This window comes from Saimiri boliviensis, chromosome 17, assembly GCF_048565385.1.
Source record: "Saimiri boliviensis isolate mSaiBol1 chromosome 17, mSaiBol1.pri, whole genome shotgun sequence".
In the NCBI taxonomy this organism is placed as follows: Eukaryota; Metazoa; Chordata; class Mammalia; order Primates; family Cebidae; genus Saimiri; species Saimiri boliviensis.
Genome location: NC_133465.1, coordinates 55,474,686 through 55,486,577, shown reverse-complemented (window position 1 = coordinate 55,486,577; position 11,892 = coordinate 55,474,686).

Sequence of the window (11,892 nt, the reverse complement as noted above, 5' to 3'; positions counted from 1 at the left end):
CTTCTGAAAGAACCACTACACATAGAAAGGAACAAACAGTATCAGCCTTTCTAAAAAAATACCAAAAAGTAAAGAACATCAATATAATGAAGAATTTACATCAACTAATGGGCAAAATAGCCAGCTAATATTAAATGACAGTATTAAACTCACATATATCATTATTCATTCTAAATTTAAATTGACTAAATTCCCCAATTCAAAGACAGACAGGCAATTTGGACAAAAAACTAAAACCCATCGGTATGCTGCATCCAGACCCATCTCACATTCAAGGATTCACAAAGACTCAAAACAAGGGAGGGAGAAAGATTTACCAACCAAACAGAGAGCAAAAATAAATAAATAAAAAGCAGAAGTTACTATTTTTGCCTCTGATAAAATAGTCTTTAAAGCAACAAAGATCAAAAGAAGCAAGAAGGACATTATATAATGATAAAAGAATCAACGCAACAACAAGAAGAACTAAAGATCCTAAATATATACGCACTCAGTACAGGAATACCCAGACATACAAGACTTATAAAGAGACTTAGACTCCCACATAATAGTAGTGGGAGACTTCAACATTAATATTAGACAGATCAATGGGACAGAAAATTAACAACGATATCCAGGACTTGAACTCAGATCTGGAACAAGTAAATGTAATTAGCATTTATAGAACTCTCCACTTTACACAAAATATACACTCTTATCAGTACCACATCATATCAACTTAGAAGTTTAAACGAGGCCGGGTGCGGTGGCTCAAGCCTGTAATCCCAGCATTTTGGGAGGCTGAGATGGGTGGATCACGAGGTCAAGAGATCGAGACCATCCTGGTCAACATGGTGAAACCCCGTCTCTACTAAAAATACAAAAAATTAGCTGGGCATGGTGGCACGTGCCTGTAATCCCAGCTACTCAGGAGGCTGAGGCAGGAGAATTGCCTGAACCCAGGAGGCGGAGGTTGCAGTGAGCCGAGATCGCGCCATTGCACTCCAGCCTGGGTAACAAGAGCGAAACTCCGTCTCAAAAAAAAAAAAAAAAGAAGTTTAAACGAAATGTTGGGTGGCTCCTTGTTTGTTATTCTCTTCCCTCACTTTCTTTCATGTCTCCATTATTAAGGACAATTATAGGCATACCCATATTTAGACTGCATTCTAGCCCGGGCAACAAAGCAATACCCCCATTCTCTCTCCCTCTTTCTCTTTCTCTTTCTTCCTCTTCTTTATTCTTTTTCTTATTATTCTTTAAAAAAAAAAAAAAAGAAATAGATGATTTCTTACATTTAGAGAAAGCATGCACTTGATGGCTTGGACATGGAGGAAAAGTAAAGGGATAAATTTAAATATCACTCTTTTTGCAGAAGGAAGTCTCAAAAATCTACCTGGGCTGAGCTCAGTGGCTCATGCCTGTAATCACAGCACTCTGGGAGGTCAAAGTGGGAGGATCACTTGAGCTCAGGAGTTCAAGGCCAGCCTGGGCAACATCGCCAAATCCCACCTCTACTAAAAATTTAAAAAAAAAAAAAAAAAAACTATGCTTTACTCCTGTAAAGACAATTAAATGAGGATGCTTAGATCATTAAACACACACACACACACACACACATAACTGACTAATTTCAGATTATCTGGTGGGTCAATAGTGTTTTATATTCAGATTCTAAGTAACATGATCTGTTATTGTCAGAATATAAAAATGTCAAAAGCTTCTCTTTTTTCTGATATGCTAAATCTAATTTGCACCTAAATGAAAAAGCTTTTTAGCAGGATAAGATACTTCCCCAAGCTGAAGGATGACTTTTGAGACAGATCTGGTTAATGCGCAGAAATTTAACTGAAAGGCCAACATTTTGTTAATTAGATTTTCTAAACAATACCTACCACTGCCTCAGCTGAAACTCTTCAGTAATTCCTTTTATATAAAATTAAACCAAACATATCCAGAGCAGCACTCTTATCTTTGAAAATGAGCCTCTTCAATTCTGGATCCAAATACAAATCAATCAATTATTTTCAGTGGTCTGAGTAGGCTTTTTTTCACCTTCCCATGCACCTTTCTTGACGCTTCAAATGAAAACCAAGGAAAGACGGTTTAAAAAGTAAAATACCAGGCCTGGCGCGGTGGCTCATACCTGTAATCCTGGCACTTGGAGTCTGAGGCAGGAGGATCATTTGAGCTCAGGAGTTTGAGATCAGCCTGAGCAACATAGGGAAACATAGTCTCCACCAAAAAAAAAAAAAAAGAAGAAGAAGAAGAAGAAAATTTTTTAATTAGCCAGGCATGGTAGAGTATACCAGCAGTCCCACCTACTCAAGAGGCTGAGATGGGAGGATTGTTTGAGCCAGGAAGGTTGAGGCTGCAGTGAGCTGTGATTGGGTCACTGCACTCCAGCCTGGGTGACACAGCGAGACCCTGTCTCAAAAAAAAAAAAAAGTAGAATACCTCCAATTTTCCTGAAGGGATAGTCTGAGAGCCTTTTTTCCCAGAGGGAGCACTGCGCCCCATCAAAGGGACCTCTAAGTTTTCACGTAGTATTCTTCTCTTCCCTCCCAATTTTAGGCCTTTGCTTTTTTACTTTCCTCTAAATAATAGGGCTGGGCGCGGTGGCTCACGCCTGTAATCCCAGCACTTTTGGAGGCTGAGGCGGGCAGATCACGAGGTCAAGAGATCGAGACCCTCCTGGCCAACACGGTGAAACCCCATCTCTACTAAAAGTACAAAAATTAGCTGGGCGTGGTGGCGTGCACCTGTAGTCCCAGCTACTAGGGAGGCAGAGGCAGGAGAATTGCTTGAACCCAGGAGGCGGCGGTTGCAATGATCCGAGATCGAGCCACTTCACTCCAGCCTGGGCAACAGAGCAAGACTCTGTCTCAATTTTTAAAAAAATTTTTTTTCAAATCATAGGTGGTCTCCAACTCACTCACCTGAATTATTAAAGATCCACTCACACAGTGGCTCCTTTACCATGGTTTCAGCTGCCATAATGCCTGATGCTGGATCCCCAACAATCACTCTCAAACTCACCTCTCCACTCCTGGCTTTTCCGTGGTTCCTTGACTCCAGGAGGACACGCAGAGCCACCTCTCCTTATCTAGTTTCCAGCAGATGAAGATGTTTTCCTGACATCCCAAGTGGGAACTCTAAAAATGTTTTCCTGTTGAACCATGGCCATGTTAGCATTGGGATATCTGAGGCTAATATGAAGGCGGATTGATCAGCCTTTAGCTGCACTGGGCAGGTTTACTGGCCGAGGAGGGGAGTCTAGTTTCCCCAGCACTGCCACTGAGAAAATATGATCTGAGTTCAAATCAACCAGCTTTCAAAACCACCTTCACAAACACGGCTCTTTCTTGTGTGTATATCATTTTGTTTTGTTTTGTTGAGACAGGTTCGCACTCTGTTGCCAAGTACGCTACAGTACAGTGATGCCTTCATAGCTTACTCTAGCCCTGGACTCCTGGGCTCCAGTGATCTTCCTGCCTCAGCCTCCCGAGTCTAGGACTATAGGCACACAGCACCTCACCCAGTTAATTTAAATAATTTTTTTTGTAGAGATGGGGTCTTGATAACAAAACCAGGCTGATCTTGAACTATTGTCTTCAAGCAATCCTCCCACTTCAGCCTTCCAAAGTGCTGGGATCATAGACATGAGCCACCTCTTGTTGGTTTTTGTTTTTCTTTTTTCTTTTTTGGGGGATGAAGTCTCACTCCGTTACCCAGGCTGGAGTGCAATGGCATAGTCTTAGCTCGCTGCAACCTCTGCCTCCCGGATTCAAGCAATTCTCCTGCCTCAGCCTCCTGAGCAGCTGGGATTACAGGTACCCGCCACCACACCCAGCTAATTTTTGTATTTTTAGTAGAGATGAGGTTTCACCATGTTGGCCAGGCTGGTTTCGAACTTCTTTTTTTTTTTTTGAGACGGAGTTTCGCTCTTGTTACCCAGGCTGGAGTGCAATGGCGCGATCTCGGCTCACCGCAACCTCCGCCTCCTGGGTTCAAGCAATTCTCCTGCCTCAGCCTCCTGAGTAGCTGGGATTACAGGCACGCGCCTCCGTGCCCAGCTAATTTTTTGTATTTTTAGTAGAGACGGGGTTTCACCATGTTGACCAGGATGGTCTCGAGCTCTCGGCCTCGTGATCCACCCGCCTCGGCCTCCCAAAGTGCTGGGATTACAGGCTTGAGCCACCGCACCCGGCCCTGGTTTCGAACTTCTGACCTCGAGATCTGTCTGTCTTGGCCTCCCAAAGTGCTGGGATTACAGACATGAGCCACCACATCCAGGGAGTCACCAGTTTTTAATAGCAAGTTTTTAATAGCATTCATAGCTACTAATTATATATACTTCAGGGAATAAGTCATCTGCTTTTTTGTTTTGTTTTGTTTTGTTTTGGGGGGAAGACAATAAATTTAATTTTACTGGAATTGAATTAAATTTAATTCCAGAAAAAAACAATTTATTGGCATGAAAACACTACCTAAACTGCAAAGCTTTATAAACATATGCTGCCATTCTTTCTGTTTCCAAATATTAAAATTTAGATTTAAAAAAATCTAGATATAGCTAACATTTGCTATGAAGACAGCACCACCTCCAAAAAATTTTAGCAAAGAATTGAAATGTGTGTGTCAATGGCACCAAATGTCTCGCTACTTTTCTACTCCCTTGATTGCTAAGACAAAACCTAAGCAATTTATAAATATATATGTACGAAAAAAAGTAGCCAGGCGCGGTGGCTCAAGCCTGTAATCCCAGCACTTTGGGAGGCCGAGGCGGGCAGATCACGAGGTCAAGAGCTCGAGACCATCCTGGTCAACGTGGTGAAACCCCGTCTCTACTAAAAATACAAAAAATTAGCTGGGCATGGTGGCACGTGCCTGTAATCCCAGCTACTCAGGAGGCTGAGGCAGGAGAATTGCCTGAACCCAGGAGGCGGAGGTTGCGGTGAGCCGAGATCGCGCCATTGCACTCCAGCCTGGGTAACAAGAGCGAAACTCCGTCTCAAAAAAAAAAAAAAGAAAGAAAGAAAGAAAGAAAGAAAGAAAGAAAAAGAAAAAAAGTAGTCAACTAGACATTTAGGTGAATAGGACTGATTTATTTGCAGGGCTGGTTGAGAAGGCGGGACTTAGGTGCATTGATTGTCTTACAGCCACATGCACCCTCATGCTGGCTCCTGCCAGGGCCTGCAGGTACAGGATTCCCACAGAGTTGAACAGGAGCCTAGCACAGACCCACTTGAGCTTCTCTTCAGGCAGCAGTTCCATGAACACACTCACCAGGGCCCACCCCTGTTTGCCACACCTAATAGAGTTCAGGGGTAGAAGGTGTTTAAGCAAGACCAGGCACAATGGATCATGCCTGTAATCCCAGCACTTTGAGAGGTCACGGCAGGTGGATCACTTGAGGTCAGGAGTTCAAGACCAGCCTGGCCAACATGGCGAAACCCCATCTCTACTAAAAAATACAAAAATTAGCCAGGATGGCCAGCACCCATAATCCGAACTACTAGGGAGGCTGAGGCAGGAGAATCACTGGAACCTGGGAGGCGGAGGTTGCAGTGAGCCAATCGTGCTCACTCCAGCCTGGGTGAAAGAGGGAGACTCCATCTTAAAAAAAAAAAAAAAAAAAAGGTGTTTACGAAGCTTCAAACCTCTTTTTCAGTCCCACCCCCAACATAGCAGGACAAAATCTCAAGTCACTCTCCTCCTAGGCTGAACTAGGGGCTTTCTTTACCTTCAGCCTGCATTCCCCCTGGGTCCTCCCTACAAATTGGTTGTCAGGGCCAATTTTTGCTTTAATCCTCATTCCTCATTTTGGTCCTAATAGAACTTATTCTATGATCTCGTAAGTATTTTCATCTTTTACTTTTTTTTTTTCTCCCTTCCCTCTCTCCCTCCCTCCCTTGCTTCCTTCCTTCCACAGTGTGTATCATGTACCAGATACTAGAAGAATGGTACAAAAGTGATCCAACATATCTGGGGCCTGGTGCAGTGGCTCACGCCTGTAATCCCAGCTACTCCGGAGGCTGAGGCAGGGGAATCGCTTGAACTCGGGAGGTGGAGGTTGCAGTGAGCTGAGACTGTGCCACTGCATTTTAGCCTGGGTAACAGAGTGAGATTCCATCTCAATAAATAAATAAATAAATAAATAAATGAAAATTATTCATTATCCGAAATTCAGATGAACTGGGCATCCTGTGATGAATAATGGCATGGGACATACCTATAAATAAAAAATGATTCATTATCTGAGATTCAGATTAACTGGGCATCCGTGTTCTACTTGGCAACCCTATTTGTAGGTCAAGGTAAGGATATGATTTTGCTCATATCCTGTGAATGAGGTATTAAAGGGTTTTAAGCAGGGAGTGGCATAATCAGATTTGAATTTTAATAGATCATACTGGCTACAGATTGGAAGAAGGCAACAAAGAAGCAGAGATACCAGGGAGCAAGAAAGAGACAGGGCTGGGAACAGGGGGTGGCAGTGGAGAAGGAGCGAGGTAGACAGGTTGAGCTATGTTTAGAAGATAAAATCCACAGTACTTGGCGACCTACTCCAGTCCCACTGCTTTAGATTCCTATCATGTGCCAATGATACCTCCATCTCTATCACCCGCCTGGGCTCTGCCAGGAACTCCAGCATCATATGGGATACAGCTCATTTGGCATCTCACTTAACACAGCCAAAATAGAAATGTGGGTATGGCTTCTCCAAACAACCCTTTGCAAATCTTCCACTCCCCCTGCCCAGACTTCCTCATTTCAGTAAAGAACACCCCAATCCACCTGGTCACTCAAGGTAAACATGGAGAACATGCCTTTGATTCCTCCCTCTCTCTCACTATCACATTCAACACATCTGCCCCCCTGTCGACTCTCCCTCCAATTCACGTCCCGAATTCATCCACTTTTCCCTGTCTCCACTATCACCACCTACCACAAGCCACCATCTCTTGTATCCTTAAACCTGGTCTTTCTGCTTCTGCTTTTTATCCCCTGTGGGCCATTCTCTGCTTGAGAGCCAGGGTGATCTTTTCAAAACAGAAATCAGACCTTAGCTTAATATAGATATATATATATTTTTTTTTTTTTGAGAGGGACTATCGCTCTTGTTACCCAGGCTGGAGTGCAATGGTGCGATTTCGGCTCACCGCAACCTCCGTCTCCCAGGCTCAAGCGATTCTCCTGCCTCAGCCTCCCAAGTAAGTGGGATTACAGGCACGTGCCACCATGCCCAGCTGATTTTGTGTTTTTAGTAGAGACGGGGTTTCACCATGTTGGTCAGGCTGGTCTTGAACTCCTGACCTCTGGTGATTCACCTGCCTTGGCTTCTCACAGTGCTGGGATTACAGACATGAACCACTGCATCTAGCCTAACCTTCAGTAAGTTTTTAACTGCATTTAGAATAAAATGCCATCTCCTTACACTGGCTTACAGAGACTCTATACGATCGAGGTTCCTGCTTATCTCAGCCTCCTCACCTTCCATTCTCCCCTTCACCTGCTCCTCGTTGTCCACGGAATCTCAAAGGAAAGGCCTTAACCACAGGGAGAATTTTCTTGTGCAGGCTGCCTCCCCACACACGTGATGGAGAGCCCTCTGGGAACAGGAACTTTGTCTCTCTCCTTTCCTGCTGAATTCACAGTTCCTAGGCACTCCAATATTTGCAAAGTGGGCCAGGCAGCAGTGGCTTACACCTGTAATCCCAGCATTTTGGGAGGCCGAGGCAAGAGGATCTCTTGAAGCCAGGAGTTGGAGACCAGCCTGGGCAACATAGCAAGAACCTGTCTCTACAAATACTTTTAAAAGGTAGCTGAGCCTGGTGGCATGTGCCTATAATACCAGCTGAGGTGAGAGGATCGCTGGAGTCCAGGAGTTTGAAGCTAAAGTGAGCTATGATCATGACACTGTACTCTAGCCTGAGTGGCAGAGTAAGACCTGGTCCCTTAAAAACAAAAAAGTGTATAATGAATGAATGCTTGGGTACAGTTTGGATCTGGGAGATGAGGAAGAGGAGGTATCAGTGGTTTTTGTTCAGTTTGTCTTGTTTTTGCTTTCTCCTGAGCCTCAGCCCACTGACTGGAAATGACTTCCAGGGCCCAGACCTCTCTCAAGTTGTTCATGCACCTGCCAGCAATCATTTTCCAGAGCACTGGTCACTGCTCTAACTCCAGCTTGGACCCTTAATGATGACAAGCAGCCGAAACTGTTCCTGAAGATTGTTGGGTTCTTGCAGGCACTGTACTCTGCCCACTGATCTCAAGCTCTTCAGCCCAGGACTTTCCTCCTTACTTACTTACCTATCCTGTTAGAGCTAAACCAAAACGGCTTGCTTGACCTCAAATTCCCAAATACACACACTCTTTAGGATGGCTATTATTGTGTGAATTTAAAAAAAAAAAAAAAGAAAACAAAAAACGGGTCACGCACGGTGGCTCATGCCTGTAATCCCAACACTTTGGGAGGCCGAGGTGGGTGGATCACCTGAAGTCAGGAGTTCAAGACCAGCCTGGCCAACAAGGTGAACCCTCATCTCTACTAAAAATACAAAAACTAGCCAGGTGTGGTGGCGTGTGCCTGTAATCCCAGCTACTCAGGAGCCTGAGGCGGGAGAATCGCTTGATCCCGGGAGGTGGAGGTTGCAGTGAGTCAAGATTGTGCCACTGCAATCCAGCTTGGGTGACAGAGCAAGGCTCTGTTTCAAAAAAAAAATGGTTAAGAAGCCCGGCACAGTGGCTCATGCCTGCAATCCTAGCACATTGGGAGCCCAAGGCAGGCAGATCACCAGAGATCAGGTGTTTGAGACCAGACTGACCAACATGAAGAAACCCTGTCTCTGCTAAAAATAGAGTATTAGCTGGATGCCTGTAATCCCAGCTACTCGGGAGACTGAGTCAGGAGAATCACTTGAACCTAGGAGGCAGAGACTGCAGTGAGCCAGGATTGTGCCATTGCACTCCAACTTGGGCAACAAGAGGGAAACTCCATAAAAAAAGAAAGAAAGAAAATTAGGTGGGTTTGGTGGCAAGCACCTGTAATCCCAGCTGCATGGGAGGCTGAGGCACAAGAATCACTTGAACCCAGGAAGTGGAGGTTGCAGTGAACCGAGATCACACCATTGCACTCCAGACTGGGTAATAGAGCGAGACTCAGTCTCAAAATAAAAAATGGTTAAGAGCCAGATGCCAGGGCTCACGCTTGCAATCCCAGCTACTGGGAAGGCCAAGGCAGGAGAATCACTTGAACCCAGGAGTTCAAGACTAGCCTGGGCAAGATAGCAAGATCCTGCCTCGTAGAAAAGTTGCTAAAATGGTTAAAATGGCAATTTTATGTTATGTATATTTTAGTACAATAAAAAAACTGAAATACACTCATTGGGTTTTGGCACTACAGGGAGGGCACTAACATTAGATTGAAATGTATGCTCCATCCTCAGAAAAAAAAAAAGAAAAGAAAGAAGTGTATGCTCCAAAGGATTACAAAAGATATTAGATTTTTCCTCTCTCTCTGATTTTTGCTGGGCAGAAAACGTCTTTAGGGGCATAAGCCTAAATTCTGATAATTTTGTTCAATTATTTGTTATGGTCTGAACATTTACCACAAAGGTTTTTTGAGATTCTGAAACTGAAAAACATATCTTAGAGTATCTCAGATCCTTTTTAAGAATCACCAGAACTTTCAAATAACATAGAGATTTGGTGGCATACACATAACTACCATCCACATTCTTTGCAGAATGGTCCTACAAATATTCCTTTGATGAAGCACTTACTGTACCCCATTCATGCAAAGTACACATCACCAGCTGTCAACCTTCCATGATAAATTTCTAATGGCTAACATCTTCCCTTTTGAATATGAGTAGGCTTCCCTTCCTACTCATTATATATTTAGACTCGTTCATTGTATATTTATCATCTGATTCTATTCTAGGAACTGAATGTGAGAGGCGATATCTTCCCCCAGTCTCCACAGCTAGGCAGCCAAACAGCATAAACATGACAAACAATCCAGAAAGAACATCCACAGCACACAGTAAAATGTACAGGGTCACAGCTGCCTTTGAAGACCAACGTTAAATGTCTCTAACCGGTGATGGATAGCCAGACTCTCTTATTGCTCGTTGACCTTGACGGATGCACAGTGGAAGTGGAACACTTCCTGACCCGTTCCTAGCTTAGGCTTGGTTGCAGAAGACTCCTAGTTCCCTTATTACAGCTGGTGTCCTTTCCAGAAAGGATTGCAATCTCCTTTAATAGTTTACCAAACTTAGACTCAAATTACAGACGAATATGCAAGCGCAGTTCCAACTTTCTCAACCAGGAAGTCTTACTTTCCCTTAATGGATCAAGTCCACATTCTATTTATTACCCTAGCTTGCAACGAACAAACATGTATTAAGCTCTTTGTAATTGATCACACACAATTGCTGGTGCCGGGAATACAAAAATGTGAAGAGGCTGGGGGCAGTGGCTCACACCTGTAATCCCAGCACTTTGGGAAGCTGAGGCAGGCAGATCATCTGAGGTCAGGAGTTCGAGACCAGCCTGGCCAACATGATCAAATCCCATTTCTACTAAAAATACAAAATTAGCCAGGCATGGTGGTGCATGCCTGTAATCCCAGCAACTCCGGAAGCTGAGACAAGGGAAATCGCTTGAACCTGGGAGGTAGAAGTTGAGCTGAGATTGCGCCATTGCACTCCAGCCTGGGCAACAAGAGCAAAGGAGGCCTTCTGTGGTTATCCTAGTTAGAATTTCACATAAACACATACCACCCGTTCCTCCCTCACACTCCCATGCTTTATCTCCCACTTCTGAGCTGAATGTTTTTCTTCTTACCACCTATCACAATGTAAGTTATGAAGCATAATAATAAACTACATCCTCCTGAACTCACAACCCAACCTAAAAATTAAAATATTATCAGAGTTCAAGGTCACCATGGACAACAAAGCAAGACTCCATGTCTGCAACAAACACAAAAATTAGCCAGGCATGGTGATGGATCCCTGTAGTCCCAGTTATTCAGAGGCTGAAGCCGGAGGGTTGCTTTAGCCCAAGAGTTAGAGGCTGCAGTGAGCCATGATAATGCTGCTACTTTTAAACAACGAAAGACCTATTAGCTTTAATAAAAAAAATTTTTTTTGATACAGAGTCTCGATCTGTCTCCCAGGCTGGAGTGCAAGGGTGTGATCTCAGCTCACTGCAATCTCCACGTCCCGGGCTTAAGTGATTCTCCTGCCTCAGCCTCACAAGTAGCTGGGAGTAGGGGCGTCCGCCGCTATGCCCGGACAATTTCGGTATTTTTAGTAGAGACGGGATTTTATCACGTTATTCAGGCTGGTCTTGAACTCCTGACCTCAGGTGATCCGACGGCCACGGCCTCCCAAAGTGCTGGGATTACAGGTGTGAGCCACAGTGCCCAGCACCTTTATAAAAACTGGCTGTATCTGATTCCTTCACAGTAGCCGGATATTCTCCTTTTGCCCATGTTTTCATGTTGTGGCAATGAGAAACAACACACATGGCGGTCTGGAAAATACTTAAATATAAACTGAGGCACTTTGTCACACAGGGTACATTTGTTTAGTAATTGCCTATTAGATAGTTTCTCCCTAAGAACATCACAATTTATCTTTTTTCTTCTTCTTCTTCTTTTTCTATTCTTGAAATGGAGTCTCGCTCTGTCACCCAGGCTGGAGTGCAGTGGTGTGATCTCGGCTCACTGCAACCTCCGCCTCCCGGGTTCAAGCGATTCTCCTGCTTCAGCCTCCTGAGTAGCTGGGACTACAGGCATTTGCCACCACACTGGGCTAATTTTTGTATTTTTAGTAGAGATGGGATTTTGCCACATTGGCCAGGCTGGTCTTGAACTCCTAACCTCAGGTGATCCACCTG